The sequence below is a fragment of the Pongo abelii genome, chromosome 11, assembly GCF_028885655.2.
Source record: "Pongo abelii isolate AG06213 chromosome 11, NHGRI_mPonAbe1-v2.0_pri, whole genome shotgun sequence".
NCBI classification, from domain to species: domain Eukaryota; kingdom Metazoa; phylum Chordata; class Mammalia; order Primates; family Hominidae; genus Pongo; species Pongo abelii.
This window is the reverse complement of record NC_071996.2, coordinates 51,715,232-51,732,945: the sequence shown is the minus strand read 5'-3', so window position 1 is coordinate 51,732,945 and position 17,714 is coordinate 51,715,232. Positions and strand designations below refer to the sequence as shown.

The following is a 17,714-nucleotide window of genomic DNA, read 5'->3' as shown; positions in this document are numbered from 1 at the left end:
TTGCTTCTCTCTCTTCTCTCTTCTTCCTCTTCCTTCTCCTCCTCTTTCTCTTCTTCTTCTCCTTCTCTCTCACCCTCTCTTCTTTCTCTCACCTTCCCCTCCAACCCCACCCCATGTAAGAATACAGTAAGAAGGCAGCCATCTGCAAGTCACCAGACACCAGACCTGCCAGCACCTTGACCTCTGACTGCCAAGCTTCCAGAACTGTGAGAAAAACAACTAGTTTTTAGGCAGGGCGCGGTGGCTCACACCTGTAATCCCAGAACTTTGGGAGGCCGAGGCGGGTGGATCATAAGGTCAAGAGATCAAGACCATCCTGGCCAACATGGTGAAACCCCATCTCTACTAAAAACACAAAAATTAGCCGGGCGTGGCGGCACGTGCCTGTAGTCCCAGCTACTCGGGAGGCTGAGGCAGGAGAATCGCTAGAACCCAGGAGGCGGAGGTTGCAGTGAGCCGAGATCGCGCCACTGCACTCCAGCCTGGGTGACAGAGCGAGACTCTGTCTCAAAAAACAAAAAACAAAACTAGTTTTTAATAACAGAGACTTACTAGTCAGTAAGTCTGAGAAGTGGCTGGAAAGCCTCAATCTTCCTACATATCCAGAGTGTTACCTATAAAACATCAACAATTATCTACAGAACAAATGCAAACTAAGTTCTTTTTCACACAAGATGACTTGAAGGTTATGTAGAAGACTTTATGGAAATCCTCCATCCATAAAATGTTTGAGCATTCCCAAGGGGAAATGCTGTAACATGCCAAAACAAACCCTACCAAGTGGTTTTATGGCACTTATGTTCAGTCCCATAAAGAGCAACTTAGTCCTACGTGAGAAGACTCAGGTCTCTTCCAAGTTCATTGAGCTGCTGCAGTACAGAACCAGTTGCACAGACACATGTGTTCAGCTTTGTGAAATCTGTATAAAAACTTTTATGTACAATAATTTTAACTTTATGCATTTTTTAAATAGAAAAACAAACATTAAATACTAATTAACATCAAGTTTTTGAGTTACAAAAAAAATTATTTTTTAACTGTTTTTAAAAAATAGTGTTAGATGCCAGGCAGTGGCTACATTACTGCAATGAAAGTGGTGACGATTATAATAGGCACTTATCACTAACAATTCATTCATTTATTCAAGAAACACTGATCAAGTAAGGAGAGTCTGCTCATCAAATATCTACTGGGCATCTATTCTCTGCCAGGGCTTGAGACTAGTAAACGAAGGCATCGTTTATATGTTCAGGAGAATAGTAAAGGTGGCCTCTAAAAATAGAAGAGTTGAATTCAAAAACTGGAGCACGGTGCAGTTTGGAAGCCTCTCTAATGCAACTCAAGGAGGCTGTGGACCTACGAGACCTCAGAGCAAAGCTAATATTATTAATATATCTTTTATCACTTGAGAAAAATATAGTTATCAGTTGTCTGCCAAATTTCAAAATGCAATTTGGAGTTTTAAAACATACATAATCAAATGTACACAACAAATTCCAATTTTTTAAACAAGACAAGGAAAACTAAATAGAAATATTAGTGTTTCATCAGAGGCAAGCTTGAATTCAAATAACAGAAAATTTGACAAATATTCTTAAAAATTTAAATTAAGGCCGGGCACAGTGGCTCACACCCGTAATCCCAGCACTCTGGGAGGCTGAGGCGGGTGGCTCACAAGGTCAGGAGATTGAGACTGTCCTGGCTAACACGGTGAACCCTGTCTCTACTAAAAAATACAAAAAAAAAATTAGCCGGGCGTGGTGGCGGGCGCCTGTAGTCCCAGCTACTCGGGAGGCTGAGGCCAGGGAACTGTGTGAACCCGGGAGGCGGAGCTTGCAGTGAGCCGATCGCACCACTGCACTCCAGCCTGGGTGACAAAGCGAGACTCCCTTCTCAAAAAAAAAAAAAAAAAAATTTAAATTGAGGGTGGACGATAGACAATCAAACCAAACACATAGCCTACAGTAAGATGTCTGCTGTACATTACCTGTAAGTTACCTGTAGATATTCAGATTGCTCTAATTTCAGAGAATTCACGACATGCAACAATAAGTACATGAAAAATCGTCAGTGTGAATCCTTACTCTTTATTCATTCTTTTTTCAGAGATGGGGTCAGGGGGTGTCTCAGTGAGAATCCTTACTCTCTTTCTATTTTTTTTAAAGATGGAGTCTCACTGTGTTGCTCAGGCTAGAATGCAATGACTATTTACAGGTGCAATCACAGCACACTACAGCCCCAAACTCCTGGACTCAATCCATACTCCTGCCTCAGCCTGCCAAGTAGGTGGACTATAGGCACGAGACACTATGTCTGCCTCTTTCTCTTTCTGACTCAAGAGATTACAAATGACCACCTTGTATTCCCTCACTTTAAAAAACCTCTGGAAGAGGAGCTATTTTTGTAGGAGGAGGTCTAATTCAGACACAGCCATCCTACATCCTGGATGTCTATACCTTCCTCCACTCCCGCACCCACTCCCACAAAGCACTTCAGCTTTCACCTGCTCCTCATCAAGTCAAGGGTGAATCTGGTGCAGAAGCCAAATGAAAAATCCAAGATCGGTGTTGGTAAGGCAAGGGGTGATAAACATCTTTTGTAATTCCAAAGATGAAGGGAAGAATAGCGCACATTTTCTATATATTCAGTATTCATCTTTTCATCTTTATGTTACAGCTCTATGATTAATTGCCCTGCTTTGCTCAGAAATGCCTCTGTCGGAATAAAATCTGGGTCTTTTATAAATTGTTCTTTTCTGAAATATTATCCCCTCTATTAGTATAAAAGTTTCAATATTTTTATTAGGATATTGGGCAGGGTATACAGCACTTGGGGAATTTATTGTTTGCTTTTTGACTGGCTTTGACTTAATGTAGTCTAAAATATAAAAATAAAAGGGAAAAGTGCATAGCTTGCAGATTTGCACTATCTCAACATGCACTTCTCTTAAAGTAGATGCAGAGATTTTCTAACAGAGTACATTGTTGATCAAATGGTTCACACACAACACAAAAACAGTTCTAGGTAAGAGGCAAGGGGACTGACTAGGAAAGGAATAGAGAGACAAACTCATTGTATATTCACAGAATTTAAAACACAGAAGGACATCAGACACCAGATAGTCCAATATTTTGTGTTGCAGAAAACACTGACCCTCAAGATGAACCCTCAAAATGAGTATCACTGTCAAATAGGTCTGGGAGTTACTGAATATTACCTATTACACCTTCTTTCAGATATATAGAGTGAACATTCAGTTACTAAATGTTCTAAAAGTCCTGCAACTCCAAAAACAAAAACATTTTTAATCCATTGTTTTTTCTTCCTGCAATATCCCACAGAACCAGTTTTTTTCCTTACAGGTCCTCCTTTGGAAGTGCTGATCTTATGCAATCATTTTGAGGAAACTGAAGTTCAAAGAAGTTAACTGGCTTGGCCTAAAACCTACCACTAATTGGTGGTTGATAATTCAGCAAACAGCGCAGTGAGAGTTTAGATGAAAGTGGGAAACAAGCAAAGATCTCAACATCTTTCCTTTCCACCCACACCTTACAAGGAAAAAGTTACCTCCTCTATTTCCCCATCTCAGTCCCCTTGCTTGGACTCATATTCCCTCAGCTTTCACTTGCCTACTGGAAGAGTATGTTACTCAGCTTAGATTCATTCATTAACGAGCATGATTTTCCCCTCAGGGAAGCCTTTTAACAGTGATCTTCTAAGGCTGAATCAATGACTTGCCAAAGGAGTGGCTTTGAAGCTGGTAGTGGCAGAAATTTGGAAGATAAGTTAAGGCAGATGGATGTTTGTCATTCTCCTCAAATTTGTTCATTTTAGGGATTTCTCTGATAGGACAGGAATCAGATAGGATTGAAAGGTTTTTTTTTAACCTATTATAAAGTAGATGATACTTTATTAAAAGTCCTTTAGCTCCTTCTTCTCTGCCCACTCTTCGTTTCCATTTTCCATGTTGGATCTTATTCAGCACACTGCTTCTCCAGAAGAGATCTGAAACCCACATGCAATGCCAGAACTGCCCAGAAGCTATAGGAAATGAGTTTGCTCGCTTCTCTACCAGACGTCTTGTAGATGCTATGGCACTGGACCTTTCTTGAACTTGCATGTCCTAGCTGAAAACTGTCTCCTCTAGCACAGATCTCTCCTAGATAATTCCCAACTGAGAAGAAAGTACCATTATGACAGTACATGTCTTTAAAATGCTATTCTATCTATGAAATGCAGTGCCCTTAATTTAGAAAGTTGAGCCACCAAATAGCTTTGGTGAGAAAAATTTTTTTGTACCATATTGATTTTTGCTTGCCTGGTTCACCTTACCAAAGAATAACAACACTGGCAACACGAGGAGTTGAACCCTGAGTCATTTATCAGGACTGTGGGGAGGTGATGCTGATCTGGCCACCTCTCACCTGGTGCTCCTTAAAACAACATTTTAAGCCAGCTGGCTGTGATTCTAATCTATGGGAATGAACAGAAAGAACATTGGCCATTAGAGATTAAACAGATCTGGCCTTGTCTATTTCTTTGTTTAAAAAATACCAGCCCTAACTATGCATATTATTCCCTTCCACAAATAGGAGGCCATATGGGAGACTACTGAGTTTTTCAGTAGCATAGAAGAAGAGTGTACATCTTTATACATAGTAAATTTGCTATATTGGCCTCTGGTTTACTCTAGTAAGACAAGGATCAAATACATTCAACATATGCTGTATCCGTAACTAGGTAGCCACCATGTGACACACAGAAAAAGAATATCATTAAAATAATAAAGAAATTACACAGGAATAATTAAATCTGTGTGATAAAATGGGGAATGATTATTTTCTTCCTTAAACTTTTGTATTTTTTAAAAATAGAAATTACCTACTGATATGGTTTGGGTGTTGTATCCCATCCAAATCTCATGTTGAAATGTGATCCCAAGTGTTGAAGGTGGGGCCTAGTATTTGGGTCATGGGGGCATATCCTTCACTAATGGTTTTGTGCCTTACCCAGGGTAAGGGTAAAAATATCATACTTAACTTTCCAAAGTCCTAGGTCACGGGCAACTCAGGGCTTAGAGTCTGTTTTGTGAATGCCCTCAATACCTAAAAGGTATTCATTATAAGGACACAGCGGCAGAGTAGAGTCTCTAAGAAGAATGTGTATAGCTTGTGGTATTCATTTGTTCTTCCTGGACATCCAGGGACCAACATTAGGTGACAGTTTGTCATATAATGCAAAACCTATCCCTTCCATCTAAACCAATCTGCTATAGTTTCCCTGTGATCCCTCCGAAATTCAGGTGTGGTCAGTGCGATAGTATTAAGAGGTGGGACTTTCAAGAGGTGATTACGCATGAAGGCTCCTCCTTCACAAATGGGATTAGGGCCTTATAGAAGAGGCTTCTTCACATGGCCTTAACTCACTCTTCTGTCTTTTCTTGTGTGAGGACACAGCAACAAAGTGCCATCTTAGAAGCAGAGAGACTGTGCCCTCACCAGCCGGTGCCTTCATCTTGGACTTCTCAGCCTCAGATATGTGAGAAATAAATTTTTGTTGGATATAAATTTCCCAGTCTCAGGTATTTTGTTATAGTAGCACAACGAGTCTAAGATGCAATCCTTTGTGATTCCCCCCAAGATCTTTACAGCTTTTCTCTATGAAAGGCATTATTCTATTAAGCATATTGACTGAGGGCTTACTCTATGCAAAACATTATGTTCATGCTGGCATCCATGAGAAATAAGACTAAAAATACAGGTAACAACAGAATGTATAGAATGTAACAAAGAATATGTTAGTACAAAATACAGGTATACATAAAAGAGCAAAATTTACACTGATGAGGGAATCAGGAGAAAAGGTGTCTTTGGGGAGGCTGCATTGAACTAGGCTTTGAAGGATGAGAAGCATTGTCAATTGTGGAATAATGGATGGAAGGACACCCCGACCAAGGACACACCTGACTGGGAACAAGTCACAACTGCTGCAAAACTTTTTGTGAATTCACTCGGGTAGTTCTTTTAATTCAGATCGAGAATCTGAATTAAAAGAATTCAATAAAAGAAAATTCTCCTATGAAGTTATACATAAAAGAAAAACCACATACTTCTAATACCATTCCTTTGATCTTCCATGAAAAGCCACTATATAAACACAGGATATTACTTCTATTAAAGTCAGTATTTTTAAGTGGCAATATTTTTAGAACACTTGAAAGTGAATTTTTTTCTCCAAGATTGAAAATTTTCTAAGAAATTAAATGTATTCCACATGGCGAGTCAAAGAACAGTGAAGATCTATATAGCAAGAAAATATATTCTAGGGGGATGTGCTACATCCCTCTAAATATTTATTAGAGGTCTCATGTTTTTAGAACACAAGAATTCTTGAATATTTAACTATTTTAGTCTATCTACCTATATTATGCCACACTTTCAGTTAATCAAAGCAATTTTATTAGATCAGCATTAATGGGTAGTTTTAAATGTCAAAAACTATATGTTGGTTCCTACTCATTTGGGAATTTAGTGAAGCCTTTTGATTTGTACAGCTGAAGCAAATGATGACCAGTGGGTGACCTACTGGCTAAAGGTCAGCCAGCTAGTTAATGGTGTAGCCGGTAAAACTGGAGGAAACTAAATAACTTGCCCAAGCTCACACAGGTAGCCACTGGTGGAGGCAGAATTACACCACAGGAGAGCCCAGACCTCCAACCTTCCCTCTACATTGCCTCTCTGCCAATGGAAAATTAACATAACTCTCACAAGCAGGTAGAGTTCTGTGGATGAAAAACCATGCAAGTAAAAGTAGAGGGTAATAAATGCTGTTATTATAAGTGCAAGTAAATGATTATATTATCTAAAGTTCTGTAACAGCATAAAGGAACTAGTATTTCTAGATATCTTGATAGAAATTTAAGTAATGTGTACATTTGGGATAATATGTTATACTACAAGGTACTAAAAATTATGCTTAAAATAACCTTTATTTCTCCTGCTTTTTTAGGTCATAAAAATATTAAATATTTTTTGAAAATGTTTACCCAAAATCCTACTACAAAAACACACTAACTGCATTGTTATTTAATCATCTGGAATGCTTAAATATACTTTTTTGGTAGTTCAAGTAGCAATAATGATTTCCGAAAGAAAAGGCAGAAATAGTAGGACAATCCTGGGTTTACGAATTCCTTTATCTATGGCTGAGAACAAGTCACAACTGCTGCAAAAGTTGTTGTGAATTCATTCGGTTAGGTGATCACGAATCTGAATTAAAAGAATTCAATAAAAATTCTAGCAAAAGATGAAGATTTTACACCCAATACTTTCATTTTGCCTAACAATCCATTATGTGGTAATTACTCACGCATACACCTAAACACTTTTGAACATATTTTTAATTTTACTTTGCATCCTCTTGTCCAGAGAATAAGGATGAGCAGGTGGGAATGCAGGACAGGAGGCAGGGGTATTACATAGTCTGACCTCATTGCTTTCTGTCTAAAATCCCTTGTTTTCAGGTATCAACAGACGTATTCTAGTTCTAGTTTTTAATTTTTGTGAAAAATAACGCAAATTCACTCTACTTGTAACTGTGCATAAGAATTTGACTTCGGGTATCTGTCTAGCTGTTTTATTGTAGCAACCTGATAAGAGTAAAAATGTCATAGTAACAAGTTACAGCTATGACTGTAATTGGTAGGCTGGTTGAAAACTAAAATTACCTGATGGGACATCATGCTTGGGGCTTCCCTGAGGGCCATGATTCTGGAAACTGGGCACATCCCTATGAGACCCTGGAAGCTTTGTCTATGGAGTTACAAGAGCTATCAACTCCTAGGGGAATGAGGCTTCTAAGCCAGGATGGCTCCAGCGCCTGTCCAATATAGATCTCATCTCTTCACACCTGAGCCGTGGACCATTTCAAGAACTCCCTCAAAGAGAAGCACCTGATGGCTAGCAGGAGTTCCTGCCCTATGGCCTTCTGCTTATACATAGTCTTTGGGTTGGTCTATGTTAGTCTTGGAGTCAGATTAGTTAAAGAAGACTTCAGCAGGCAGTGGCCTTCATAATGTATACACAAGGTCCTATCCCTTGAGCCTTTATCTTCCAAGCCAGAGTTCTATTTACATTCTGTCGTCAGAAAATAGCTACTTCCCCTAAGTCCTCACTCAAAATCCTGGGCACTGGCTTGACCATGTTATTGCTCTTATCCAATTCCTCCCTATCTGTCTTTCTTGAAAATGACAATAAGGGTTGCATGTTGTAACATATATACCAGATTTTATGTAAAAACAACATAAAATTTTCTGTTCTTCTGCCAAGACTCCTTCTGACAATACCAGGGATATTACTGAATAATTTGACTACAGTGCCTTATTAAGATAATATTGGAGAACAATCTACAATGACTCCTAGATCCCTTCTGGGGATCAGGTGTTAATATTTGTCTTAGTCCATCAGGCTGCTATAATAAAATGCCTTAGCCGGGGTAATTTATAAATAACAGAATTTTATTGCTCACAGTTCTGAAGGCTGAGAAGTCCAAGATGACAATACCAGCAGATCTGGTGTCTGGTGAGGGCTCATTCTCTGCCTCATGGATGGCACCTTGTTGCTGTGTCCTCACATGGCAGAAGAGACAAGGGAGCTCCTTTCAACCTCTTTTTAAAGGCACTAATCCCACTCATGAGGGCTCTGTCCAAAAGGCCCCACCTCTTGATACTATTACATTGGGGATTATGTTCCAACACATAATTTTGGAGGTATGACAATATTCAGACCACAGTAATATTCAATTGTTAATATTTAATAGTTTGTGGTATAAACCACTCTTTAAAAGATTCTAGCTTATCAAGAAGGGTCAGCCAAAAAATAAAAGATGCTGACATGGTTGCAGAGAAAAGGGAACTCTTATACACTGCTGGTGGGATTGTAAATTAGATCAGCCACTGTGGAAAGCAGTTTGGCAATTTCTCAAAGAACTTAAAACAGAATTACCACTTTACCCAGCAATCCCATTATTGGGGATATACCCAAAGGAATACAAATGTTCTACATAAAGACACATGAATGTGTATGTTCATTGCAACACTATCCATAATAGCAAATACATGGAATCAACCTAAATGCTCATCAAGAGTAAACTGGATTTAAAAAATGTGGTACGTATACACCACGGAATACTATGCAGCCATAAAAATGAGATCACATACTTTGCAACAACATGGATGAAGTTGGAGGCCATTATCCTAAGTGAACTAATCCAAGAACAGAAAACCTAATACCACATGCTCTTATAAGTGGGAGCTAAACATTGAGAACACATGGACACAAAGAAGAGAACAACAAACACTGGGGTCTACTTGAGGGTAAAGGGTGGGAAGAGAGTGAGGAATGAAAAATTACCTATTGAGAACTATGCTTATTTCCTGGGTGAGGAAATAATCTGTACACCAAATCCCTGTGACACGAAATTTACCTATATAACAAACCTGTCTATGTACCACTGAACCTAAAATATAAGTTTTTTTTAAAAGGGGCCCAGAGCTAACTGGGATTATATACACTGGTGTCCACAGTGGGAGAAAAAGATGACGAACCCAAGCCAAAGGCTGAAAGAGAGATAAAATCCAGAGCCAAGGAAAGAAACAAAACACCAGGCCCAAAGCACAAAACAAACTGAAATGAGAGATGGATGCAAGTGGCAGGAGCTGGATCAAAACTTGAGAATAAGCCAGAGGATCCCAGATGACCAGCACAAACCACTTTTGTGGCCCAGGGGTCATATAATACAAAGACTGCCAGGATAACTTACAGAGAAACAAACTAAAATATGAGTGAATCATATGACCTCAGAGGATACAATGGGCCCTAGAAACTCTTCTTATTTCAAATTTCTACATGCCTATCAGAGTTTTTAATCCTTTCATTCAATTCAAAACATTCCAACGTATTTACCGGGAGAGTCTTCTATGCTAGACACCAAGGCAAGCACTACACAGTCAGAAAGGAAAGAAACAGATTCGGTGCCTGTCCTCATAGCACTTACAGTCTAGAAAGAAATCAGCAATGCTTCTATAACTTTGTTCTTCAAATCCTGAGTTATGGCAAAAATGAAATCTTTTTACATTTCGTAGTTCTATTTTAAAAAGCACAGGTGTTCATCTTCAACCACATTTTTTCCTAACACCAAACACACACACACACACACAAAGTTATTTCAACCTGCTGCCCTTTTTACTTGGGGAATTCAGAGGGGAGAAAAAGGCAAAATTTTCAACTACAGATTTTCAGAAGACATAGAAATGATAATCAAATGAGCTTTCTTTCTATTAAGACTACATGAAACCTGAGGTTATAATACTAAATCTTATTTTCATAATGTTTGTCTTATAAGAATATGTGTTTAATGTAGAAAATTTGGAGAACACAGGTAAGATAATAAAAATCACTTCCAATCCCATATTACAGATAGTCACTGTTAATATTTTTATGTATTTCTTTCCACATAGATGAACAAATAGAGAGGATTTATTTACATAAACTTATTCAGCCATGTATATTTTTTAAATAGCATCACATTAATACAGAGTTTTATATCCTACCCTTTTTCTAACATTGACTTTAACTTGGTGGACACATGCTTTTTAGAGAGCTGAGAGACTATTAGCCAGCTATGTTGTCTGCTGATGAGAACAGAATTTAAAACTATCTCCTATAAATGTTCTTGGGATTGCTTTTTCCAAGTAAACTTATCTTCAATCTTCCATTTTGACTTTAATCTCCTATTATTTTTCTTCCTATTTAGATTGTCTTTGAAGTTATTTCTATAGTTCAACTTTAGCAGCTTGGTTTTTACTTACCATAAGAAATGCATATCACCCGTAAGCATTCATAAAAGTGTTAAATTAGACCATCCCCAAACTACTTCCTGGAAGAGGCTATTTGTCCACTCAGAGACATACCTATTGATCTCCATTTTTTGTTTCTAGCCAATTTCCCATTCATAAGAAAAGGTCATGAATGAGGAGGGAACCGGAATCAGAAACCTGGTTAGGCTTTCTGAAACATTAAAATATATTTCCTACAACACTTAGCAACAAACATATAGTCATGTATCACTGAACAATGGGGATATATTCTGAGAAAGCCATCATTAGGTGATTTTTGTCACTGTGTGAACATCACAGAGTATATTTACACAAGCCTAGATGTATAGCCTACTACACACCTAAGTTACATGGTATAGCCTTTTGTTCCTAGGCTACAAACCTGTGCAATATGTTACTGCACTAAATACTACAGACAACTGTAACACAATAGTAAGTATGTGTGTATCTAAACATAGAAAAGGTACCATAAAAATACGGTATAAAAGAAAAAAGATACACCTATATAGGGCACTTACCGTGAATGGAACTTGCAGGGCTGTAAGTTGCGCTGGGTGAGTGAGTGAGTGGCAAGTGAGTGAGTGGGAAGTGGAAGTGAAGGCTGAGGACATTACTGTAGACTACTGTAGATTTTATAAATACTACACTTCGGCTACCCTAAATTTATTTTAACATTTTTTCTTTCTTCAATGATAAATTAACCTTAGTTTACTGTAATTTTTTTATTTTACAAACTTTTATATGTTTTAACTTTTTGATTCCTTTGTAATAACACTTAGCTTAAAACACAAACACACGGTACAAACATATTTTCTTCAAATCCTTATTCTGTAAGCTTTTTTTCTATTAAACAAAAACATGTTTTAAACTTTTTTGTTAAAAACTAAGACATAAACACACACATTAGCCTGGGCCTGCACAGGGTCAGGATCATCAGTATCACTGTCTTCCACCACCACATCTTGTCCCACTGGACGGTCTTCAGGGGCAATAACACGCATGGAGCTGACATCTCCTATGATAACAATGCTTTCTTCTGGAATACCTCCTGAAGGACCTGCCTGAGGCTGTTTACAGTTAACTTTTTTTTTTTAAATATAAGTAGGAGTACTCTCTAAGATAATGATAAATTGCATTAACAGTAAATACATAAATCAGGAGCATAGGTATTTAATATCATTCTCAAGTATTGTATACTGTACATAATTCTACGTGCTATACTCTTATAAGACTGGTAACACGGTAAGTGTGTTTACACAAGCATTACCACAGGTGAGTAATGTGTTGTGCTACGACACAACCACGGCTAAGATGTCACTAGGTGATAGGAATTTTTCAGCTCCATTATACTCGTATGGGACCACCATCATATAAGCAGTGCATTCTTGACCCAAACATTGTTATGAGGTGCATGACTGTATTTTCCTTCAACTCTAATATGTCAATCCCCCTTTTCTTTAGAAAAAAAAAATTGTTACTTGCTGTAATCTGTTTACTTTGAATATCGATCTCCCAATCATCCACAGGGACACGGGCCTGGTTTCTTGGCCCCCAGTCCTTCTGGAAACCCTTCCCCTGACTGGAGCCCCCAAGGACACCAGTCAATCCCCCAGCAATACCCCAGATTGCTGTCACGTACACACCAGGCTTCTTCAACATACTTAGGTGAAGGCCATCTAGTCTTGGTGATTTATCTGTAATTAGTCTGCTGATTAGGTCTGGAATATCCTCAGCACTTGCCACTTCTTGATCTATTACCTCCAATGTGTGTATTGCTTGAGAAAGCCTGGGTGTAGGAATATTACTCAGCAAAAACAGAAGCAAAGAATTCATTTACACTCTGTTTTATCTCTTTTTATCTCCCCGTACATGTTTGGTATGATGAAAGATGAGTAGTTCCACAATCCTTATTTCACAGTATTTAAGGGACTTCCATTATTGTTTTGGAAATCCATTGCAAGGATTTTTTTTTTAACAAATTCACTTTTGGTTACCCCACTTCTAGTATGCCTGGGATCTGTTGCCCTTCATAAGGTCAATTTAATAAACTGACCCTTCAAATTTTCCTTTTTCATTACATGTATCCAGGTAAGCTTTCTTTTTCTTTTCTTTACTTTCCCTATGTGTTTTCCCTATGAGTTTAGTGTTTTACAGAGCTTGGGTACAAGACTTGTTTTTCTTATCACTTTTGGGTTCCTATAAGGTTAATTCATATGCTTCCCACTTTCTTATGAGTAAATTAAGTATTTCTTTTCAGTTCTTCCCTAACATATCAGCATTGAATTCCCTTTTAGAGACTGATCATACTCTTGATATCCTTCTTTGGAGTCCCCTCTTCCATTAGAATACTTAATTGAATTGACACATGTATCTTTCATCATTACATGCTGCAATCTGTTACATCTGGTAGGCACTCTGAACATTTCCTGAAAGAATGTATGATACCAACAGCCAACAATAACGGGGCATTTGGTAGGTGTCAGGTCCCATCCCAAGCATTTTAAATGCATTGTGTCATTAGATTTCAGGCACCAGACGGTAAATTTCATTGGCAAGGAGTTTGCACATGTATCCCTAGCATCTAGAGCAGAGCTGGTACATAATAGGCAATCACTAAATATTTGCTGCATGAATAAATTTTAAAAACTGCATTATTCATGCTTTACACATAAGAAAACTAAAGCACAGAGAAGTTCAATCATTTTTTGAAGTCCCACAGTTAATATACGTGAAGACAAGACTTGAATCCAAAGCCCACATACTTAACCACGACTTATTACTAGTAAACTCAACACTTAACCACATTATTGCAAATGAAATTAATCTCATTAATAAATGGCATGCAATGACACAAGTAAATATTGTAAGCAATCATTTTCCAAGAAAAGATTTGCAAATGATGAGCCCTTAAAAAATAATCAGATAGGCAGATATCTGTATGCTTCTTATTGCTAGCTTTGCAAGTAAAAATATGATTTCTCTTTAACCAACATCTTCTGCTACATTTGTACACTAGTCAATGAGGATTTCAGGACTTTTGATAAGTGGTTGTTTTTTGTGTTTCCAGAGTAGTTCTGATTTTATTTAAGTCATCTATTTTGTCAATTCTTTTTAAAATAAGAATAGCACTAATGAGATATTCATTTATTGTTTCTATTGTTAATCGTCTACAGAACTTATAAGGAGTGTTTATAAAATAGGAGACTTACATATTTCTCACACATCTCTCCTACTGTTACTTGTTTTTCTGAAACATTACAATTAGGACATCGTCCTTTAGGGTTTTGATTATATGTACCTTTAACAACTCATTAGCAAAAATAACGTATCTCTTTGAAAAGGGTAGCTCCTTAAAACTATTCTTAGTTTTCACTTTAAACCTTTATCAGCCCTCACCTTAGTGGGAGCTAAATGATATTTAGCAGACAGCAAAGCCTTTTGGGGATGATTCATAATGGTCCCTCAAGCTATGGATTAAATGGTAAAAAGAGGTGCAGATATCAGAAGTAGGTAAACAACAAAGAAGTAGGTAAACACCAAAAAGGAAGGAAGGAAGGGAAGGAGTGAGGGAGAAAAGAATTTGAAAAACACTTGACCTTGAACTCTGCTATTGATCTGGGAAAAGTCCATCTTTGAAAGCCTCAGTTGTTTCATCTATGAAATGGGGATGATAAAGATATGATTTCCTCAGACACTTTAATAGTAGATTTCAATGTGCCATATAAACTATCCAGTATGATACAACACATGGTATGGTTTTTTACTTGATATTATTTGCCTAGAATCAGCCCCATTTATGCATTATGTACTATAAACATTCACCTTACAAAGACTGTCAATAGCTTCAGAGTGTAGCTTCATCAGTTGTCTGTCTTAATTGGTCTGGAAGCATTTCCACTATTTTTAACCCAAGGAACCAATTCACAATTTTTAACAAGCTTTGTGTGCCTACAGACTCAGAAAGCTTACTGTGTGCTCTCAGGACTAGAGTTCTATAAACCTCTATTTAAACAAGGAAGCCTCTTTTAAGTCCTGTTTCAGTCTGGTGCCTTTGGTCGAGGTGGAAACTAAAATTGAAAACAGATAGATGTTTTACATTTAAATGGGTTTAACATAAATGTGCATTAAGCCATTTCATGGGCGATTGCACAAATACCTTTTGCAAACTTGGTACACGTGAGCGCATATACAGTAACCATTAATGTCTTCTAGAGAAATAAGGTGCAGATCCAAAATTTTAAACAGCTAGCTCGAGTTCCTCTCACTCGAAAGAAAATATAATGGCTTTAAGGGAACTGCTCTAATAATATCACGGCATCTGCAATGGCTGGCCAGGGCAGAGCAGAACAGAGTGTATGTCACCGCAAGTCAATTTAACAAGAAATAAGCTTCCCCCTGGAGAATCTAAACTCCCTTGCCTCCCACAAAGAAAATTGAATTTTGGAGGTCACACCTTGGGTAAGTTACCATAGAAAGAGGCTTAACATTCTTTTTGTCATATGCTCTGGGAGGTCAATGCTGTTCTTCCAACAAGTGACTACCAAAGACCCTCCTCCATTCCCCCCCACCCAATTCTCTCCCCCCATCCCATTATAACAAGTCTTTGGAGTCCTCTAGGAAACAGGATGTGATTGTGACACTTGAAAATGCCAAGGACCACACCGAAGGCAATCATGCTCAAACACCAAGTTTTGAGCCCCGCAGTGAGGAGCAGGGCAGATACTGGGGCGGGAGAGGGGACTGGAGGAGGGCAGCGGTAGAGATAGTGAGGATATGGTGGGGGTCAGAGCGAGTCAGACCGTCAGATACCGAGCTTTAGGTTGTAACTGAACGCTTAGCCAAATGTGAATCAAGGGAACTGCTGTTACCAGAGAGAAAAACAGATCGCCAAGTCAAGCCCAGCCCAAATCCCAACTCTGTGGGTGGATGGCTGAAAGGCCTAGCGTGGTCTGGCAGCGGCGGGGAGGTACCCCCAGCACACTGCACCTCCCTCAGAGGCTCCGGGTGGCCGCAGCCGGGCCACCGCCACTGCCCCCCGCCCCGCAGCAACATGTGGGGTGCTGCCAGTCAGCCGCCCAGGAACTCCCGCCGGCTGGAGTTCCTGGTGGACGCATGCCGGGCCGTGAGAAGATGCTGAATTACTCCTGGGAAAGGTTCCTCCAGCCTTGAACTTGGCAGCTCCTGACCTTTCCATACCACCCTCCACGCGCCAGCCCAGCACACACGAGTACACACGCCCCTCTGGACCCGTCCAGGCTGCGCGCGGGGCTCTCTGCCCATTCGGGGCAAAACGCCGGAGGCCGGGACCCCAGTTCCTCTGGCCCCAGGGGTCTGCCCTAGCATCGGGTAGTTCCAGCGACTCAGCGCACTCCCTGGCTTGGCCAGGCCCCGCCTAAGCCGGGGCCGCTGGCACCAACCCCCTGTTCTTTTGTGCTCTCCCGGGAAGCCCGCCTCTACTCACCCGGGCTGCGCGCGGATTCCTGCCGCCAGCTGCAGCCCGCTGCCCCATCCCACGAACACTGCGGCGCCCCCAGAGTGTGCAATGCGGAGCCCCGCCAGCGCGCTGCCGGAGCCCGGGAGCTCAAAGAGGGAGCGAGGGAGCGCGGCGGAGAGAGGCGGGGGGCCGGCTAGGGGCGCGCGCGCCACTCCCACTCGCGCCGGGCACTGGCAGCCGCCCGCAGCCGCGGCCGGCCCGGCCTCGAGGGCCGCGGAACCAATCAGCGCGCGCGGGGGGAGCGGAGCCCTCCGCGGGGCGCGCTCATTGGCCCGGCACGCGCGACCCAACTCCGGGAGAATCGGCCTGAGCGCCAAGTCTGCAAACTCCGGTCAGCGGGAGCCGACGGCCCGGCGCAGCTGGAGCACCCGGGCGCCGCGCTGCCGCCCGCAGGGTGAGCGGAACTGGAGAGATTTGGGACCTTCCCGGGAAGCCTGTTCCCAGTGAGCGTTGGAAGCGAGCAGTGTTTGTTCAGGGTGTACCGATACCTTTCTGTGCGCGACCCCCTGCGCCTCTCCCTCGCCGCCAGCCTCAGCCGGGCCAGCAGCTGCGTGCGTGGCTGGAGGCCCGGCAGTGTGAAATGACCCTGGCCAAATCTCACTCCCCGCCATCCCCTGGGCCCCGCGAAATCCGCCGGACAGCAGAGCTCAAGAGCAACTGAAGCTCCGAACCCAGGGCGGGCGGAGACCACTTGACGTTTGCAGTAAAAGACCTAAGCTGCGGGGCGGAGCATGGAGGCGGTGGGAAGAGCCAGGAAGGCAGGTCTTAGGAAGTGGGAATCCGGTTATGGGTTTTGGTGCAAAAAAGTCCAGGGCATAATACTGCCACCCTCTGCCCAACCCTTTCTCCAGGTAAAGCCCCTGCAGCCCCCTTGGGACGTATTGTTTTTTCTCTTCCTTGTTGTACATCGTGTTTGATCCCCCTGGACCGTTCGATCTAGAGCCTTAGAGTGGAAGTGGGTCATAGTCCTACTCTCCCCTGAGCAGCGCGGGGGGCCGGCGGGGAGCCGGAGTGACCAGGGAAGGTCCCCGGGAAGGTCTGGAAGGACTCCGCGGGTATGCCCGGAAACTCGGAACTAGCCTCCCCACCTCCCCTCTGAACTTGGCCTGTAAGACTACCTTCATAAGGGCGGCCCGCCCTGTGGCTGTTTGTCCATCTTTGAGACTCCTCCACCTTCTCCTTGGATTTTCTACCCCTGGAGCATTTTTTCAGGCCTCTCCTGAATCACCCTGCCTTCCCAATAATCTATCCATCTCAACATAAAAACATTCTTACTCTTTTTTTAATTAAACTTCCTTCCCTAGTCCCTCTATTTGGAAGGGCCTA

The 17,714-nt window shown here is 41.1% G+C and overlaps 1 protein-coding gene across 3 annotated transcripts in view; it reads right to left on the bottom strand.

Annotated features, from left to right (window-relative positions):
* The window catches only part of LYPD6 (LY6/PLAUR domain containing 6), a 141,948-nt gene extending 125,381 nt beyond the window's left edge, over positions 1–16,567 (bottom strand). The window contains exon 1 of one of the 3 annotated variants that reach the window (XM_054548637.2): positions 16,356–16,567. The gene's annotated coding sequence lies outside the window, so the exon portion shown is untranslated. 3 annotated transcript variants of the gene reach the window in all.
* Between the last annotated feature and the right edge of the window lie 1,147 nt (positions 16,568–17,714).